Here is a 16,938-nt window from a genome sequence, read left to right on the forward strand (position 1 = left end):
GGGTTAGGGAGAAATTGGTTAATGGACACAAAGAATGAGTAAGTTTATAACAATGAATATGTCAACTATACTGATTTGATCATCACGTATTGTACGTAAATACTGATAGTCAATTCTGTACCCCACAAATATGATAATCAATTATGTTGCAATTAAAAATAAAATTAAAAAATAAAATTTGTATGGAATTACAAAGGTCTAAGAATAAACACAGCATTCTTGAAGAATTAGGTGAGATAATTTTCTTTACCAGGTACCAAGACTTCTGAAAAATCTCCATTATCAAGATAGTGCAATACTGCATAAGGAGAAGACAAATGGATTTAGTAGATTAAAAAGATGGGTATTTCAAAAGAGGCTGGAATCGTGAAGGAAAAAAATGGAAAAAACAAAATTTCTGAAATCAAAAGTTCAGAAAGAATTGACTGTAAATCAGACACAATAGAAAAAAAAAAAAAAACCAATAAACCTGAAGACAGGTAAACTGAAATTATCTAAACTATCCATACAACTTAAGATTAAGTAGTCAAGTAACTAGAAATCACAACTGACTTTAACATAAGAAAAAAATTTTAATATCCCTATATATACTAAAGAATTCAAAATTAAAAACTTTCTGACAAAAATTCTCCAGGTACCACTGGCTTCAATGGTGAATTCTACCAAGCTCTTAAGGGTAAAACAATCTTACACAAAAACATCCAATTCCTCTTATGTGGCAAGTATAACCCTTACATCAAAACCTGCAAAGGACATTATAAAAAAAAATTATAGGGCCGGCCCCATGGCTCACTTGGGTGAGTGCGCTGCTGGTAACACCGAGGCCGCAGGTTCGGATCCTATATGGGGATGGCCGGTGCGCTCACTGGCTGAGCGTGGTGCAGACACCACCATGCTGAGGGTTGCAATCCCCTTACCAGTCAAAAAAAAAAAAAATTATAGACCAGTTTCACTCATGAACATTAAAGCAAAAATTCTTAACAAAATACTAGAAAATTGAACCAAGCAATATATAAAAAGGATAGTACAGAATGACCGATTTGGGTCTTATGCAGGAATGCAAAAATTGATAAATGTAATTCAGCATATTAACCAATTAAAGGAGAAAAACTGTAAATCATCTTAGTACATGTACAAAAAGCACTTGACTAAATTATGCCCCTTCATAATTTAAAAAAGAAAAGCACTCAACAAAGAAGGAATAGAAGGGAACTTCCTCAATTTGATGAAAGACAACTATGAGGTAGGTAAAAAGACTTTGGTTAACTTTCTAGCTCTATGTCCTTGGCAACCTGATAACAGTAGCATGTCCACAAGCTTTATGCTTATAGTAAAAATGACGTCTCATTGGTAGAATGAATCTGGACTTGAAGAACTATCAATAATATGATAGGAAGTACAAATTCAGGCTTTCTTGTAATGAACATGTCCCCTACAGAAACCCTGTAAGAGATAGCTGTAGCGTTGTTACAAGAGATAGCAGCTTCTGAGGGCATGAAGCTTCTATGCCAGGATGGCTCTCCCATCCACTCAATGTGGATCTTGTCTCCTTGTACCTGAAACTCTCACCTGGGAACCAAAGATAAACCCATGTAATGCAGTAATGGCTCCCACAGAAGAGGCATGCCTGAGTCTGCCCTGAAGCCAAGTATGGCAATCAAGTCTTCCACCACCAAATGTTTACGTGAACCTAAGAAGACCCTTGGGTAGGCAAAAATGGAATAATACATTCTAAATCATACTTAATGGTAAAATAATAAATGCATTTCTCCTAAGATGTGGAAAAAAGCAAGAATATTCACTCTTACCACTCTTTATTCAATATTATATATTAAAGCTCCTAACCACTGAAATAAGGCAAGAAAAATGAATAAACCACATACAGATTGGAAAGGAGAAAATAAAATGGTCTTTAGACCCAGATAACATGGTTGTTTATGCAGAAAATCCTAAGGAGCCCACCAAAAAATAAATCCTAATAGCACTAACAAGTAAATCTACCTATTTTACAGGATACAAAAATCAAAACACAAACATTAACTGTATTCAAGGTTTCTTGTACCAGCAACAAACAATTTGAAAATAAATATTTCCCAAGTAACACTGACATATTATCAGAAATCATAAAACACTTAAGAAACAAATACGAAACTCTAAGACCTTGCTCCAAAACTCCAAAACACTGCTGTCAGAATTGAAACTCTAAAGAAACAAATGAAGAGATACAGCAAGCTCATAAACTGGAAAAGTCAACACTGTTAAGACATCAAATCTCCTCAAACTGATCGATGATATTGCAGTTAAAATCCCAACGTGTTTTTTATAGAAACTTACAAGCATCTTCTAAAATTTATATGAAAATCCAGAAGATTTAGCACAGGCAAAACAATAGGCAACAATACTGAGGAAGAATAAAGTTGAAAGGCTCATATTACCTGTTTCCATGACTCACTGTGAACCACAGTAATTAAGGCAGTAAATGATACCGGCAATAAGGATAGATAGAGATCACATGGACCATAATAGGAAGTGTTAAAATGGACCCAAATAAACAGATAAACTGAGTTTAGGCTTGAGTTAAAGTTATTCATTGGAGGAAGGACAGTCTTGGAGGAAGGACAATCTTGTGAAAAACATGATCTATAAGAAGTGAAAATCCACATGGAAATAAATACATCTCAATCCTCCCCACCTCACACAACATATTAAAAATTAATTACAATAGAACATAAAAGCTACAACTATAAAATTCCTACAAAATAGTCAAGTATAGAATGTTAGTGACATCTTGCTATGGGCAAAGCCTTCATAAGGCACAAAAACCACTAGCCAAAAAGAAATTAAAATGATAAACTGGACTCCAAAGTTAAAAATTTCTCAAAAGACACCATAAAAAAAAAAAAAAGCCACAGACAGAAAATATATGCAATAATATATTTGACAAAGGATTTAACCAGATTCTATAAAGAAAAAAATCCCTTACAGCAACATATACGAAAAATTATTCATCACGATCAAGTGGGATTCATCCCAGGGATGCAAGGTTGGTTCAACATACGCAAATCAATAAATGTGATACACCATATTAATAAACTCAAACACAAGGACCATATGATCATCTCTATAGATGCTGAAAAAGCATTTGATAAAGTTCAGCACTCATTCATGACAAAGACCCTCTATAAGTTAGGTATAGAGGGAAAGTATCTCAACATAATTAAAGCCATATATGCCAAACCCACTGCCAATATCATCCTGAATGGGGAAAAGCTGAAAGCTTTTCCTTTAAGAACAGGCACTAGACAAGGATGCCCACTCTCACCACTCCTATTCAACATAGTGTTGGAAGTACTAGCCAGAGCAATCAGAGAAGAGAAGGAAATAAAGAGCATCCAGATTGGAAAAGATGAAGTCAAACTGTCCCTGTTTGCAGATGACATGATCCTATATATCGAACAGCCTAAAACCTCTACAAAAAAACTGTTGGAATTGATAAATGATTTCAGCACAGTAGCAGGATACAAAATCAACACACAAAAATCAGTAGCATTTCTTTTCTCCAATAGTGAACATGCAGAAGGAGAAATCAAGAAAGCCTGCCCATTTACAATAGCCACCAAAAAAATAAAATACTTAGGAATTGAGTTAACCAAGGAGGTGAAAAATCTCTATAATGAGAACTACAAACCACTGCTGAGAGAAATTAGAGAGGATACAAGAAGATGGAAAGATATTCCATGCTCTTGGATTGGAAGAATCAACATAGTCAAAATGTCCATACTACCCAAAGTGATATACAAATTCAATGCAATCCCCATCAAAATTCCAAAGACATTTTTCTCAGAAATGGAAAAAACTATTCAGACATTTATATGGAACAATAAAAGACCACGCATAGCCAAAGCAATGCTGAGCAAAAAAAATAAAGCTGGAGGCATAACACTACCTGACTTTAAGCTATACTACAAAGCTATAATAACCAAAACAGTATGGTACTGGCATAAAAACAGACACACTGACCAATGGAATAGAATAGAGAATCCAGAAATCAACCCACACACTTACTGCCATCTGATCTTTGACAAAGGCACCAAGCCTATTCACTGGGGAAGGGACTGCCTCTTCAGCAAATGGTGCTGGGATAACTGGATATCGATATGCAGGAGAATGAAACTAGATCCATACCTCTCACCGTATACTAAAATCAACTCAAAATGGATTAAGGATTTAAATATACACCCTGAGACAATAAAACTTCTTAAAGAAAACAGAGGAGAAACACTTCAGGAAATAGGACTGGGCACAGACTTCATGAATACGACCCCAAAAGCACGGGCAACCAAAGGAAAAATAAACAAATGGGATTATATCAAACTAAAAAGCTTCTGCACAGCAAAAGAAACAATTGAAAGAGTTAAAAGACAACCAACAGAGTGGGAGAAAATATTTGCAAAATATACATCTGACAAAGGATTAATATCCAGAATATATAAGGAACTCAAACAACTTTACAAGAAGAAAACAAGCAACCCAATTAAAAAATGGGCAAAAGAGCTAAGTAGGCATTTCTCTAAGGAAGATATCCAAATGGCCAACAGACATATGAAAAAATGCTCAACATCACTCAGCATCCGGGAAATGCAAATCAAAACCACATTGAGATACCATCTAACCCCAGTTAGGATGGCTAAAATCCAAAAGACTATGAACGATAAATGCTGGCGAGGCTGCGGAGAAAAAGGAACTCTCATACATTGTTGGTGGGACTGCAAAATGGTGCAGCCTCTATGGAAAATGATATGGAGGTTCCTTAAACAATTGCAAATAGATCTACCATACGACCCAGCCATCCCACTGTTGGGAATATACCCAGAGGAATGGAAATCATCAAGTCGAAGGTATACCTGTTCCCCAATGTTCATCGCAGCACTCTTTACAATAGCCAAGAGTTGGAACCAGCCCAAATGCCCATCATCAGATGAGTGGATACGGAAAATGTGGTACATCTACACAATGGAATACTACTCAGCTATAAAAACGAATGAAATACTGCCATTTGCAACAACATGGATGGACCTGGAGAGAATTATATTAAGTGAAACAAGTCAGGCACAGAAAGAGAAATACCACATGTTCTCACTTATTGGAGGGAGCTAAAAATTAATATATAAATTCACACACACACATACACACACACACACACAAACCGGGGGGGGGGGGAGAAGATATAACAACCACAATTATTTGAATTTGATATAACAAGCAAACAGAAAGGACATTGTTGGGGGGGAGGGGGGAGGGAGAAGGGAGGGAGGTTTTGGTGATGGGGAGCAATAATCAGCTACAATGTATATCGACAAAATAAAATTTAAATAAAAAAAAAAAAAAGAAAAGAAAAAAATCCTTTTTTTTTTTAAGGGCCAAAAGACTCGAACAGAAACTTTTGCAGAAAATAGGAATGAAAAGATGAAACATGAAAAGATGCTTAACATCACTAGTCATCAGGAAAAGCAAATTATAACCACAACAGGACACCACTAGAATGTCTAAATTAAAAAGACTAATAATACCAAATTTTCGAAAATATACGTAGCATCTGGAACTATCAGATAATTACCAATGTATATATAAGAACACAACCACTTTGGAATAAGGTTTCACAGTTTTGTTTCAAGCAGAATTTCTCAACCTCAGCACTACTAATATTTTGGACCAGACACTTGTTTGTTGTGGAGAACTATTCTGTGCATTGTACAATGGGCAGCAGTATCTTTGACCTCCACCCTTCCACACTCAGTTGAGATAATCAAAAATGTTTCTAGACATTGCAAATGTTCTTGGGCGGGCTAAATCACCTACAATTGAGAACTACTGCTTTAAAGTTAAACATACATGTACCCAGCAATTCCATACCCAGGTGTTTACCCAGACATGAACACATATTTCCATAAAATATTTGTACATGAATGTCTACACAGTTTTATCCATACTATCCAAAGACTAACAATAATCCAAACGTCCACCTACAAGTAAACAGATATTGTATGCTTACACAATAAAATATAATGAAGCACTGAAAATGAATTAACTACTGATATTTCCATTAACATGAATGAATTTTAAAAACAGTATGTTGAACATAAGAAATCACACATAAAAGAGTACATGCTATATGATTATATTTATATGATGTTCTTAAATAGGAAAAGCTAAGCTTTGGTCAATGAAATAACAGTGATTGTGTGAGAGGATGTTAGGGAGCTGGACAGGGCACAGAGGAAGTTGTTTAAAATCTGCACCTATGCAATATGAAAATTATACCTCAAAATGTAAGAAAAAATCAATTTTTATGATATTGCATTAAAACTACAAATATGCAGACAAGTTGAGAAAGTGACAAAAAAGTAGAGCATATAAGTAGCTCTAAAGTCACATTATTTTTTTTTTTTGATGTTACAGTTATATATTTAAATTTTAAATAGTACTTAGGGAGGGGTGTGAGAAAGTCAGTGCATTCTTTGCTACCACCTGCTACATAAGCAAACCAAGATACTCAGGCACTGCTTTCAGATATTGTACTTAACTAAATAGATGCTTCAGTTTTCATAACTCGACACAGATACCAAGGCTTAGCATAAATTCCTCTTTAATCTTTTTCAGTTAGCTGGTCACCAATCCCTTAATTAAACAAAGTACCTCACTCATTTATTTCCTGATACATTCACTCAATTGTCAAATGTACTGCATGCTTCCTTGCAAAGGTCACAGTCTTCATAGATCCATCTGCCAATGTAACCTGTCACATTTTAAAAGTCAGCATGCAGAGCAAAACCAATTTAAGATTAACATTTTTCATTTCCGTGTAATTTCCCATGACAACTCACCCTTATATGCACCATGTTTCCTTCATTTCACTAATGAGCTAATGAACATTTATTTCACTTCTTTCGGAATGGGATGCATTTGGCAATACCAACCATTTAAATGTGCCAATGTCTAACTCTAAATAGGTTTTTAAAATGTTTCACTGTGTTCTCTGTCACTCCTAAAGCTACCTGGTACTGAGTTATTTCAATAAGAGCCCAGACTGGTAAGAAGTTGTAACACATTACCAAAGACCACTATGCTGCCAGCCATCCAGTCATATAAATTGAGGTGTCTTCTGACTCCAGCAAGTTAGAAACTGATCACCGGTAGATGTAGTAATCTCCTAACAGTGAGAAGTATGTGATTTTCACTAGATCAGAGAGGGACCGGATGCCCAAATCCACCCTCAAAGCATACCAGCAAATGGTATGAAATGGCATATTTAACATGCCTATACACATATTTTTCCATAATACAAACTATAAAAAGTAAAGCTCAAAACTCATGTTCACTGGGGAAAACATACAGAATACAGTGTAAGAAATACTACAGAGGGTTGCTATTGGCTGAATGTGTCCCCAAAGTTTTATGTATTAGAAACTTAATCCCCACTCTGACAGTGTTTACAGGATGGGAAATCTTGTGATGGTTATTGAAAGGTGGGGCCTTAAAGAGGTGATTAGACTGTGAAGAATGTGTCCTTGAGAATGGATTGATCCATTCATGGAGTAATGGGCATGGTTCTGATAGCTTAAAAAGGAGAGCAACTGAGAAGCTTAGCTCTCTCTCTTGCTCAACCATTTCATCATGAGGTATGCTGCATTGCTATCGTCACTACCAACAAGAAGGTCCTCACCAGCTGTGTTCCCTGGACTTTGGACTTCCTAGCCTCTAAACTGTAAGAAATAAATTTCATTTCTTCAGACATTGCTCAGTCTCAGGTATTCTGTTATCAGCAATAGAAACAGACTAATACAGGGGTATAGATTTGAATGGGGAAAATGGAATGCAAATAATATTTTCTAATGTAAACAGGTACAGGTTTCAGGGATTTAAGAAAACAGCTGAGGTACAATTCAAGGCCAAAGGCTAAACAAAGGCAGATATTTCCAGTTAAAAATAATGAATTGAGCGTACCCACTTTGCTGCCTCCAGCAAGGAATACATTTAAAAATGTACAAGAAATAATTTAAATATAAACTCCCAAAGTCCAAGAGAAAGAGAAGACAACAGAAAACAACAGATGTTAACAAAGCCATATACTGTGTTAAGTGGATGAATAGTAAATAACTCAGCAGTGAAGAAATTACAACCTAAGTACCTTCACAGGGCAATGCCCACAAGATGCCAGCCTAGCCACACGGCCAATGGACAGATGATTCCCACCTCACCAAGGTGCAATAAACCAAGGCAAGATCCATTCTCTCATTACATACAGAACACAGCATCAATTCAATTACTTCACATTTCCTACTGGAAAAAAATAAAAAACAAGCCTGATTTCTCCTTCTGATTGTCAAGTAGCCCCAAGCCAATCGGGAAAAAAAAAAAAAAAAAAAAAAAAAAACTAGTATTATTAAGTACTTAAATTGCTTACACAGTAATGGTTTTGCAATACCAGTTTTTGTTGTGGTGGTTTTTCCTAAGAACACCTTCACTCTGTCCACCCACTAAGTGATTTCATGTGTGCGGCCACTCATCTTTGTGCATCTCTGGGAACCAGTACTTTCTATCCTTTCTAAGGAAAGCAAGATAGCTTCTTTTTATGTTTTTCTAGGCCCAGTACTCATTTTCACACTAGCAGTTGCAGGGCTGGATCTCCCTTCTCAGCACTATGGCACTTTCCAAAACAATTAAATGAGAATACAAGTGTTTTTTTTTAAACATTAGTAAGTTTAAAACTACTTTTTATAGGCAACACTAAGATATAAACTAAAGCCCTTACTATATTTTGTCCTCTTCAGTTCTGCTATAAATAAACTAATGCAAACCCTTCAATATCAAAATTTATAATTCTGCAATGAATGATAGAACCAGATTCCAGGAAAAGGCTGACAAACAACTACATAACTAAGTGAAAGGTGCATTTGTGCCTTTGAGTGTGTGTGCATGCACACACGGTGGGAAGCATGGAGGGGAAAGAAAAGGCTCATGGACCTCCTAGACTTAATTTGGTGGAAAAATAGAACCATAAACAAAAAAATAAATTTTATAGGTTCCAAAAGAGAAACCATGATAGTTAAAGAACGCGGGTAGACCAGCAGACCTCACCAAAAGACAAGTAAAGCACCAATAGTAAGTGCTGCTACCTTGATAGGTAAATCTCTAAAAGCAACAGCCAATTATCTTGAGTGAGCAGAAGAGAAAGTTAGTCTTGAGTTTGCTTTTGGTCACTTATAAGTAAAAGATCTACTCTCTTACTTATAGATCTCTCTTCAATGATGAGAGAAATCATTCTTACTTGCTCATTTATTCAAGTACCATAATGTTCATAACAGTAAATAAAAAGTTCTAATTCAACAAATACCATGTACACAAGGCACCCTGCTACACTTTATATCTGAGATGGCAGTGAAAAAGAACATAGTGATTTCAATATCCTGTACTCCACATAGAGTCTCAAAGAAGAAAGTTCTTCATCTTCTATCTGGGTTCTACAACTGGGTCAGGTTCCCTCAGCCACTGGTTCTCAAAGTGTGGTCCACAGACTCCAAATACCCTTTCAATAAGTCTGCAAGGTCAAAACTTTGTTCATAACAATACTGATGTTTCACCATATTGACATTATCAGTTATGACACAAAAACAGCATTGGGGTAAAACTGTTGGTACCTTACCACAGATCAAGACATTGGTGCTCTTTCACCTCAGCCGCCACCATGCCATCCAGACTGAGAAGATCTAGAAACTTAGGGGCCACGTGAGCCACGGCTGCATTGGCAAGCACCAGCAGCATCTGGGAGGCAGGAGTAATGCTGGTGGCATGTATCACCACAGGATCAACTTTGACAAATATCACCCAGGTTACTTTGGGAAAGGTGGTATGAGGCATTACCACTTGAAGAGGAAGCAAAGCTTCTGCTTAACTGTCAACCTTGATAAACTGTGGACCTTGGTTAGTGAACAGACACAGGGAAATGCTGTCAGAAACAAGACTGGAGCGGCTCCAATCTCTGATGAGATGCGATCAGGCTACTGCAAAGTTCTGGAAAGCTCCCAAAGCAGCCTGTCATCATGAAGGCCAAATTCTTCAGCAGAGAAGCTGAGAAGATTTGGGGGGAAGGGAAGGTCTCTGTCCCAGTGGTTTGAAGCCACATGGAGAGAGGTTCATTAAATGCTAACAAATGCTTTTTTAAAAACAAAAACAAAGACATCAACAAACTGTACTCATCAGATATTCTCTACCATCACATGCTTGTAATAAAAGATGCCAGTCTCACTTTAAAATGCCCTCCATAAACCAGTAAAAACTGATCATTAAATCTTAACCCTTGAGTATAAGTATTAGTTTTCTGAGGCTGCCATAACAAATTAATGCAGATTTCATGGCTTGTCAACAGACATTTATTCTCTGACTTCTGGAGGCCAGTAGTCCAAAGTCAAGGTACTATTAGCAAGGCCACACACACCCTCCAATGGCTGCAAGGGGAGAATCCATTCCTTCCCTCTTTGTTTTTGGTGGCTCCAGGCATTCCTTGGCTTATAGACATGTCACTCCGATCTCTGCCTCCATGATCACACTGACTCTCTGTGTCTTCTCTCCTTCTGTCTCTGTGTATTTTCTCTCCCATCAGGACACTTGTCACTGGATTTAGAACCCACCTGAATAACCCTAAATGATCTCATCTCAAGATCTTTATTATATCCGCAAAGAACCTTTGTCCAATTAAGGTAACACTGGCAGGTTCCAGGGCTTAGGATATGGACATATCTTCTGTGAGACTGCTATTCAGCCTGCTACAAGACTTTTTAATACCCCACGTGGCCAAATGGCAAGTATTCGTAAAGCACTTCTGTTGCACAGTGAAATATAAAAGTTATCTTGAGGAAAAGCACTTGTGAGATTGAGTTGCAAACTGAACTAGACTCTTTTTAAATGGGCACCACTTTTACTCACAAGAACAAGTGACAAACCACAGTAACAAAAACAACAAGAGCAGCCCTGAAAGCTAGAAGCTGGTCTGGTATCAGCAGAGTCTTGATGTTGCTAAGACCTGACCCTCACAACTAAGCCTTCATGTTCTCCTGTTAAACAGAACATCAACATCAGACTAGGACACTGACCATGATGGGTCAAGACAAAAACAAAAATAAAAACATCAACACTCCCCAAACCACAAGATGACTAAACATCCTCCTTTCCTAGCTAATAAGAGTGACCACAATTCCTTCACCAATTAAAGCTTTAGCCTCCATTTATTCCTTCCTCCTTAAATGAGATTTATTAAGAAAACCAGTAAAAGAATCACCCCAGTTACCCCACAGCATCTAATCCAGAGTACGGCCCCCTTCTTTTAACCTTCCACTGAATCATTTAACATAAATCCAAGTCCTACAGTAAGTCCTGTCTAATAAATTCTTATTGAGATGCCCCATGGTTCTTCATGGTGTGCATTCTCCCTTGCCACCACAAGTAATTAACCCAACTTGTTCAACCACAGGTGTATTAGTCTGTTTTGTGTTGCTTATAACAAAGTACACGGAACTGGGAAATTTATGAAGAAAATGAAATTTGTTTGCTTACAGTTTCTGAGGCTGGGAATTCCAAAGTCCATCTGATGGTGGTGACAGTGACCAAGGGTCTCACATAGCAAGATGGTTGAAGCAGAGAGAGCAAGACAGACTCTCCTCTTCTTTTAAAGCCCCCAGAACCATGCCCTTGACCTCCATTTTTAACCGATTCACTATGGCATGGTCCTTTCAATTACCATAATAGGATTTCCCACCCTCTTAACAGTCACAATGTGGGCTAAGATTCTAAGACATAAAACTCGGAGGACACAATTTAAACTTCAGTGAGTTTGGGGGAAGACATAATTCAGTCCACTACAGGTGTGTTCCTGGTAGTCTCTGGCAGGAGGGCACTGACAATGGTTTTGAGCCTTGGTCAATTACAGACATCTCCTCAAAAATGCACAAAGTGAGCTTATTACTTCAAAGAAAACTGACAGTATTTATTGCCAATGATAAAATTCAAGCTTTAAGAGCAAATTTGATTGTGGGAAATTTGTATCTACTGTGCACTGGATAGCTTCCCAAAAAAGATTTTTCTAATGAGACCATTGGTGATAATAAATGTGGTTTTGATACTTATAAAATGAAATAGGTCAGTATTTGGAAGATCTGCATAACTCAGAGAATATTTTCCAAATAAACAAAACATGAGGTTAAAAAATACAGTTAAAAGGCCTTTTTGGAGTACAAGACAGACCAATGGACTTGACTGTAACAAAGAACAAAAGGTTCATTGATGTGGTTTCAGAATTTATATGAAACTATCACTGGTTGAGTTCTGGTGTGCTATCAAAGAAGAATGTACACATCTGAGAGGGGTATTAACACATTCCTCCCTTTCCAACTATAAATCTGTGCAAGGCCAGACTTTCTTAATATCCTTCAAAGGAATATATTGCAACAGATTAAACTCAGAAAATATTATTATAATCCAACTGTTTTCAACTCTATTCAGCAGATGTTAAAGAGATTTGTATGGTTAACAATATATAATGGTGTTATTTTCTCACTAATTTTTATTTTAGAAGACAATTATTTTTCATTAAAAACTATTTTAAGTTAGCAAGCAGCATTTGCTATTATTTTAAATTAACAAATATTGTAAAAAAAAATTCAGTGTCAAAGGAGTTTACATTCCCAAGAAATTTAGATAATTATTTTTTTGAGTATCTACCTCATAATTCTATTAAGTTTAGCATTTACTAAAAAACATAAGAAATCAAAACTGTGAGAAAAAATGAGATAGTACCTTTTTCTTAGGGCAGACTAAAAAACGCACTAAATATAACCCATTGAAATGAAAAATCAGCACAGAAATTTAAACATCAATGGTTGGGTTAAAAACACAGATTAGGTACACAAAAAGATGACAGAGTTAAACTGGAAGATAAATCTGAGGAATTAAACAAAAAGGCAGCACAGAAAATATAAAAAGGAGATTACAAAATATGAACAAAATGAAGAGACAACATATATCAAATTGGAGTTTAAATACAGAAAACAATGTTGAGAATTTTCTAGCACTGGTGAAAAAGACGAATCTTCAGGTTCAGGAAGTACAAGAACAATCACTGAATAGTCAGACAAAATTTTAAATGCAATCAGAAAGACAAATCACTACAAACACTGACAATTAGACTGACACCAGCTGTAGCATGTGCTGGAAGACAGTGGGATAATAGATCAGATAACTGTCACACCCAATGACTCCAACACTTGTGAGTAAAAGAAAAACATTTTCAGACACAAAAAGATTTACTAATAACATACCCTTCCCTCACTGAAAGAACTACTAAAAAATGGTATTTTAAGAAGAAAACTAACTCCAAAAGGAAAATGTAGGTCACAAGAAAGACTTGAGCAAATAAGTAAACATGTTGCTGTAGTTTTAAATAATAAGCACTGCTCTCTGAGGGGGAGGGAGTGACTAAACTGGAGGTAGGAGAAAATGTGAAACTAAAATACTGAAAATGGTAACATTTGAGTTGGGAAAGTGTTCCAAGGGTCTCACACTGTACAAGAGCAAGGTAGAAATATTAGTTAACTTTTGACTTAATTATGTCCAGTATGCTTTTATACCACGGAGGATAACCACAAAATTTGGATGTTTAAGATAACCAAGCACACACAACAAATTAAAATACACTGCTGTATGCAGAAAACCAACAAATAAGTACAGATACTGATACAAACCCCTTGTGTTTCACTAACTCCCACTCTTACACTTTTATATTATATATAACATTTTTATACTTTTATATTATATATAACAACATATGTGAAACAGTGACGGTGTCAAAGCAACTAATATTAGAAAAGCTTAGTGTTTTTTCTCTCAAGATAAATATATAAATACGAAACCTAGTATTTTCTTTCTTGTATGCCAAAGGATCATCCTGCTCTTTGGAAACCACAGGTACACATACATAACCAGAACTGTACAGGCAGTTTCCCAGATGAAACAACCCTTAACGTAATAAATCATGAGTTAATTAGGCCAAGAAGGAGCTAAGTGAAGGGTATTCCAAACAGACATTAACAGCATGAGTAAAGGCTAAAAGGATCAAACACCATGATCTGTGAAGGAAAACTTAAAAGTTTGAAATTTGCAGTTTTGAACTGTTAGGACATAAAGCAGATCTCTCCGGCATTCACTCCCCAAAACTAAGAGGTGACATCCTTATATCCACTCTCAGTAAAAACGCTGCCAGTAGATCTCAGTGAAGCAGCCTAATCTTTTCTACCCTCCTCTTCTCATAGTAATCAATGCCCCATACTCATTACATGTTATCAAGTCTCAGATGCCTGAATATATTTGCCTAAATTGGAAAGTAGACAGGGTTTTATTGTGTGGCCCCAAAGGAACATGAAATCTGACTTCCACTTTCTTGGAGAAAACGAATTTCCTTAGCACAAATGCACTTTTATACAGCCTTTTCTCAGAGTGCATCTCAGTATAAAACAAGTAATCGTGACACTGACTTCCAATAAGCAGTAAAATAATCCCACAGAGAATTATTTACTGGCAGCGAAATCCTATGAAGATGCCAAAGACTACTGGTGATATATATGATGAGGTCCATATAGCTTAGTGCTCAATCTTGCTTCCTCTTTGTCTCTCCAATATGACAGCTGAAATGGCTGGCACCCCAAAAGTAGAAGAGTCCCTTGTCTCAGCAACCACTTAAAAGACAGTAAGGTAGCACCTATTACTTAAGAAAAGGCTCTCAAAGTAATTAAATTTTCCACGCCCTTGAAGTCAACTTGAAGCTTTTAAAAACTCAAGCAACTCAAGTCCTGATGGTTGCACAACAGCCTAACCAGTTAATTACTTGCTACCAACCCTGTGTAACAATATTTATCTATTCATTCACACAGTCATCCAAAGACTCAGTGAGCATTAACTATGTACCAGGCACTGGTGCAGGATATACTGTTATGAAAACAGATGTTCCTGCCTCATATGACATAGCACTTCCCCAGTTTATTAAAATGTAATCTCAAGAACCATGACATTCATTAAACTACAGTTCCTTCCATACTATTATGTTTAAAATTCTGAGGAACATAAATAAGATTCACAAGTTAATACAAGTTTGCTGCAAATCTAAATAGCTGGGATGAGAAAACAAACACATCTTACACAGTAGGTGCTCCATAAATGTATGTTAATATTCATTATCATAAAAGAGATCTAAACGATAAGCTAGCTTACAATGGTATTCAAGCATGAGTCCTCTAAGTCACACCTGTAAAGAGCTACTTCTAAATAAATGACTATGTACTTGAACGAAGTAAAGAATTTTTAAAACCCTATACTACCTTATTCTCATGATGACAGTTTCAGAAGAGACATTACAAAGGAAGAATCAGAAATATGTAATATTGGATGTATGGTACAGAAAGAATTGTATAATCATGTATCCATTTGCTTTTCCTGAGGAAAACCCTTGGCTTCTATGAGTGATATAAAGGCAAACAAAACAGTTCGGCCTTCATAAGTTTACATAGTGGAGGAGAAAGAGGGTATAAAAAACAATAGAAACAAAGGAAAATATAATTAGAGCTGTAAATGCAGAAGTCTATGTATTATTACATGGGGAAAATATCCAATTCAAAATCATCTTTAAAAGTAATATAGCAGCAACTAAATTTAAATAAGGCTTTGCGGAAGCAGGAGTACAACTGTGGATCACCCTGGTCATCCAATTTTGTAGGCACCTACAATTCAATGCTTCAACAAATAAAGGAGAAACTATTTAAATTTCCTTCAAATATGTCCAAATTCATGAACAATATAAGGTTCTTTACAAGTACACCTAACCTAATCTTCCACTTCGTTTAATACCTTCTCACTTCACAAAGTAATGTACAAAGCACACAGTGAGCAATTAAATGATTGCTGAATTGCAGCACTGGCTTAATAGAAAATCTCATTTATTTAGACGCAGATCAAAAATCATTTTGTGATGCTCGCATGATAAAAAGTGCATGAACAAATGTCAAACATCATGGTTAGCAATGTATCTTTGCAATGCACAAGTATACTGACATGTATTAGATACAGAATAACTCTTGGATTTAATATGAGCTTCTCAAATCACTCAAACTGCAGTCAAAACATTTCATTTCATTTCAGCAGCTGAAGTGAAACTAAGGCTACAAATATTTTTCTGGGTCACATTTAAAGACAGAGCACCTAATTTACTGAAAAACTAATAGCATCTTGTCATCTAGTCCTAAGTAATTTTTCTGAAAGAGCTGTAAGTAATCTTCTAAAACTATAGTACATGAAACTTGAATATTAATATTTTTTCTTACTCCTATTCAAATACTATGATTAATTTTATATATGTTTAAGAATTCAACGGAGGGACAGAATGGGGATTTAGGATAAACTGAAGCAGCCTACTTTTTAAATTCAGTCCCGCTACCACTGTTGTGACACTTCCATCAATTTTAAGCAAATAATAGACTGTTATATCTGTCCCCTCAGAGTCAGGGTAAAAACCCATCTTGGGGAACTGGCAGAGTATTATTACTGTGGTTTCTTCCTCCTCTGTTTCAGAAATTTTGCTTCTTCAGTATGTTATTTAATTTGAACGTCCATTCAAATCTTTCATGAAAGTTAATATCTTAACAAAAGCAAATACATTTTAAATTGCAACCCATGTAAATTTGTTTTCATTTCAAACCTACATTTCTTATACAAGAGAACATACTTTTTAAAGAGGCTTTTTATTTCAAAGTTTTAATTTTATACTGTAATTTATACTAGAATAACTATAGATGACAATTCAAAGGCCATTTTACTACATTTTTTTTATGACCACAGTTT

The 16,938-nt window shown here is 36.0% G+C and overlaps 2 pseudogenes; one reads left to right on the plus strand and one right to left on the minus strand.

Moving 5' to 3' along the window:
- LOC134375184 (rho GTPase-activating protein 20-like) overlaps positions 1-16,938 on the minus strand; it is a 150,087-nt pseudogene that overhangs the window by 101,808 nt on the left and 31,341 nt on the right.
- Positions 9,746-10,175, plus strand: LOC134374976 (large ribosomal subunit protein uL15-like; annotated as a pseudogene).

Source organism: Cynocephalus volans, chromosome 4, assembly GCF_027409185.1.
Source record: "Cynocephalus volans isolate mCynVol1 chromosome 4, mCynVol1.pri, whole genome shotgun sequence".
Classification (NCBI taxonomy): domain Eukaryota; kingdom Metazoa; phylum Chordata; class Mammalia; order Dermoptera; family Cynocephalidae; genus Cynocephalus; species Cynocephalus volans.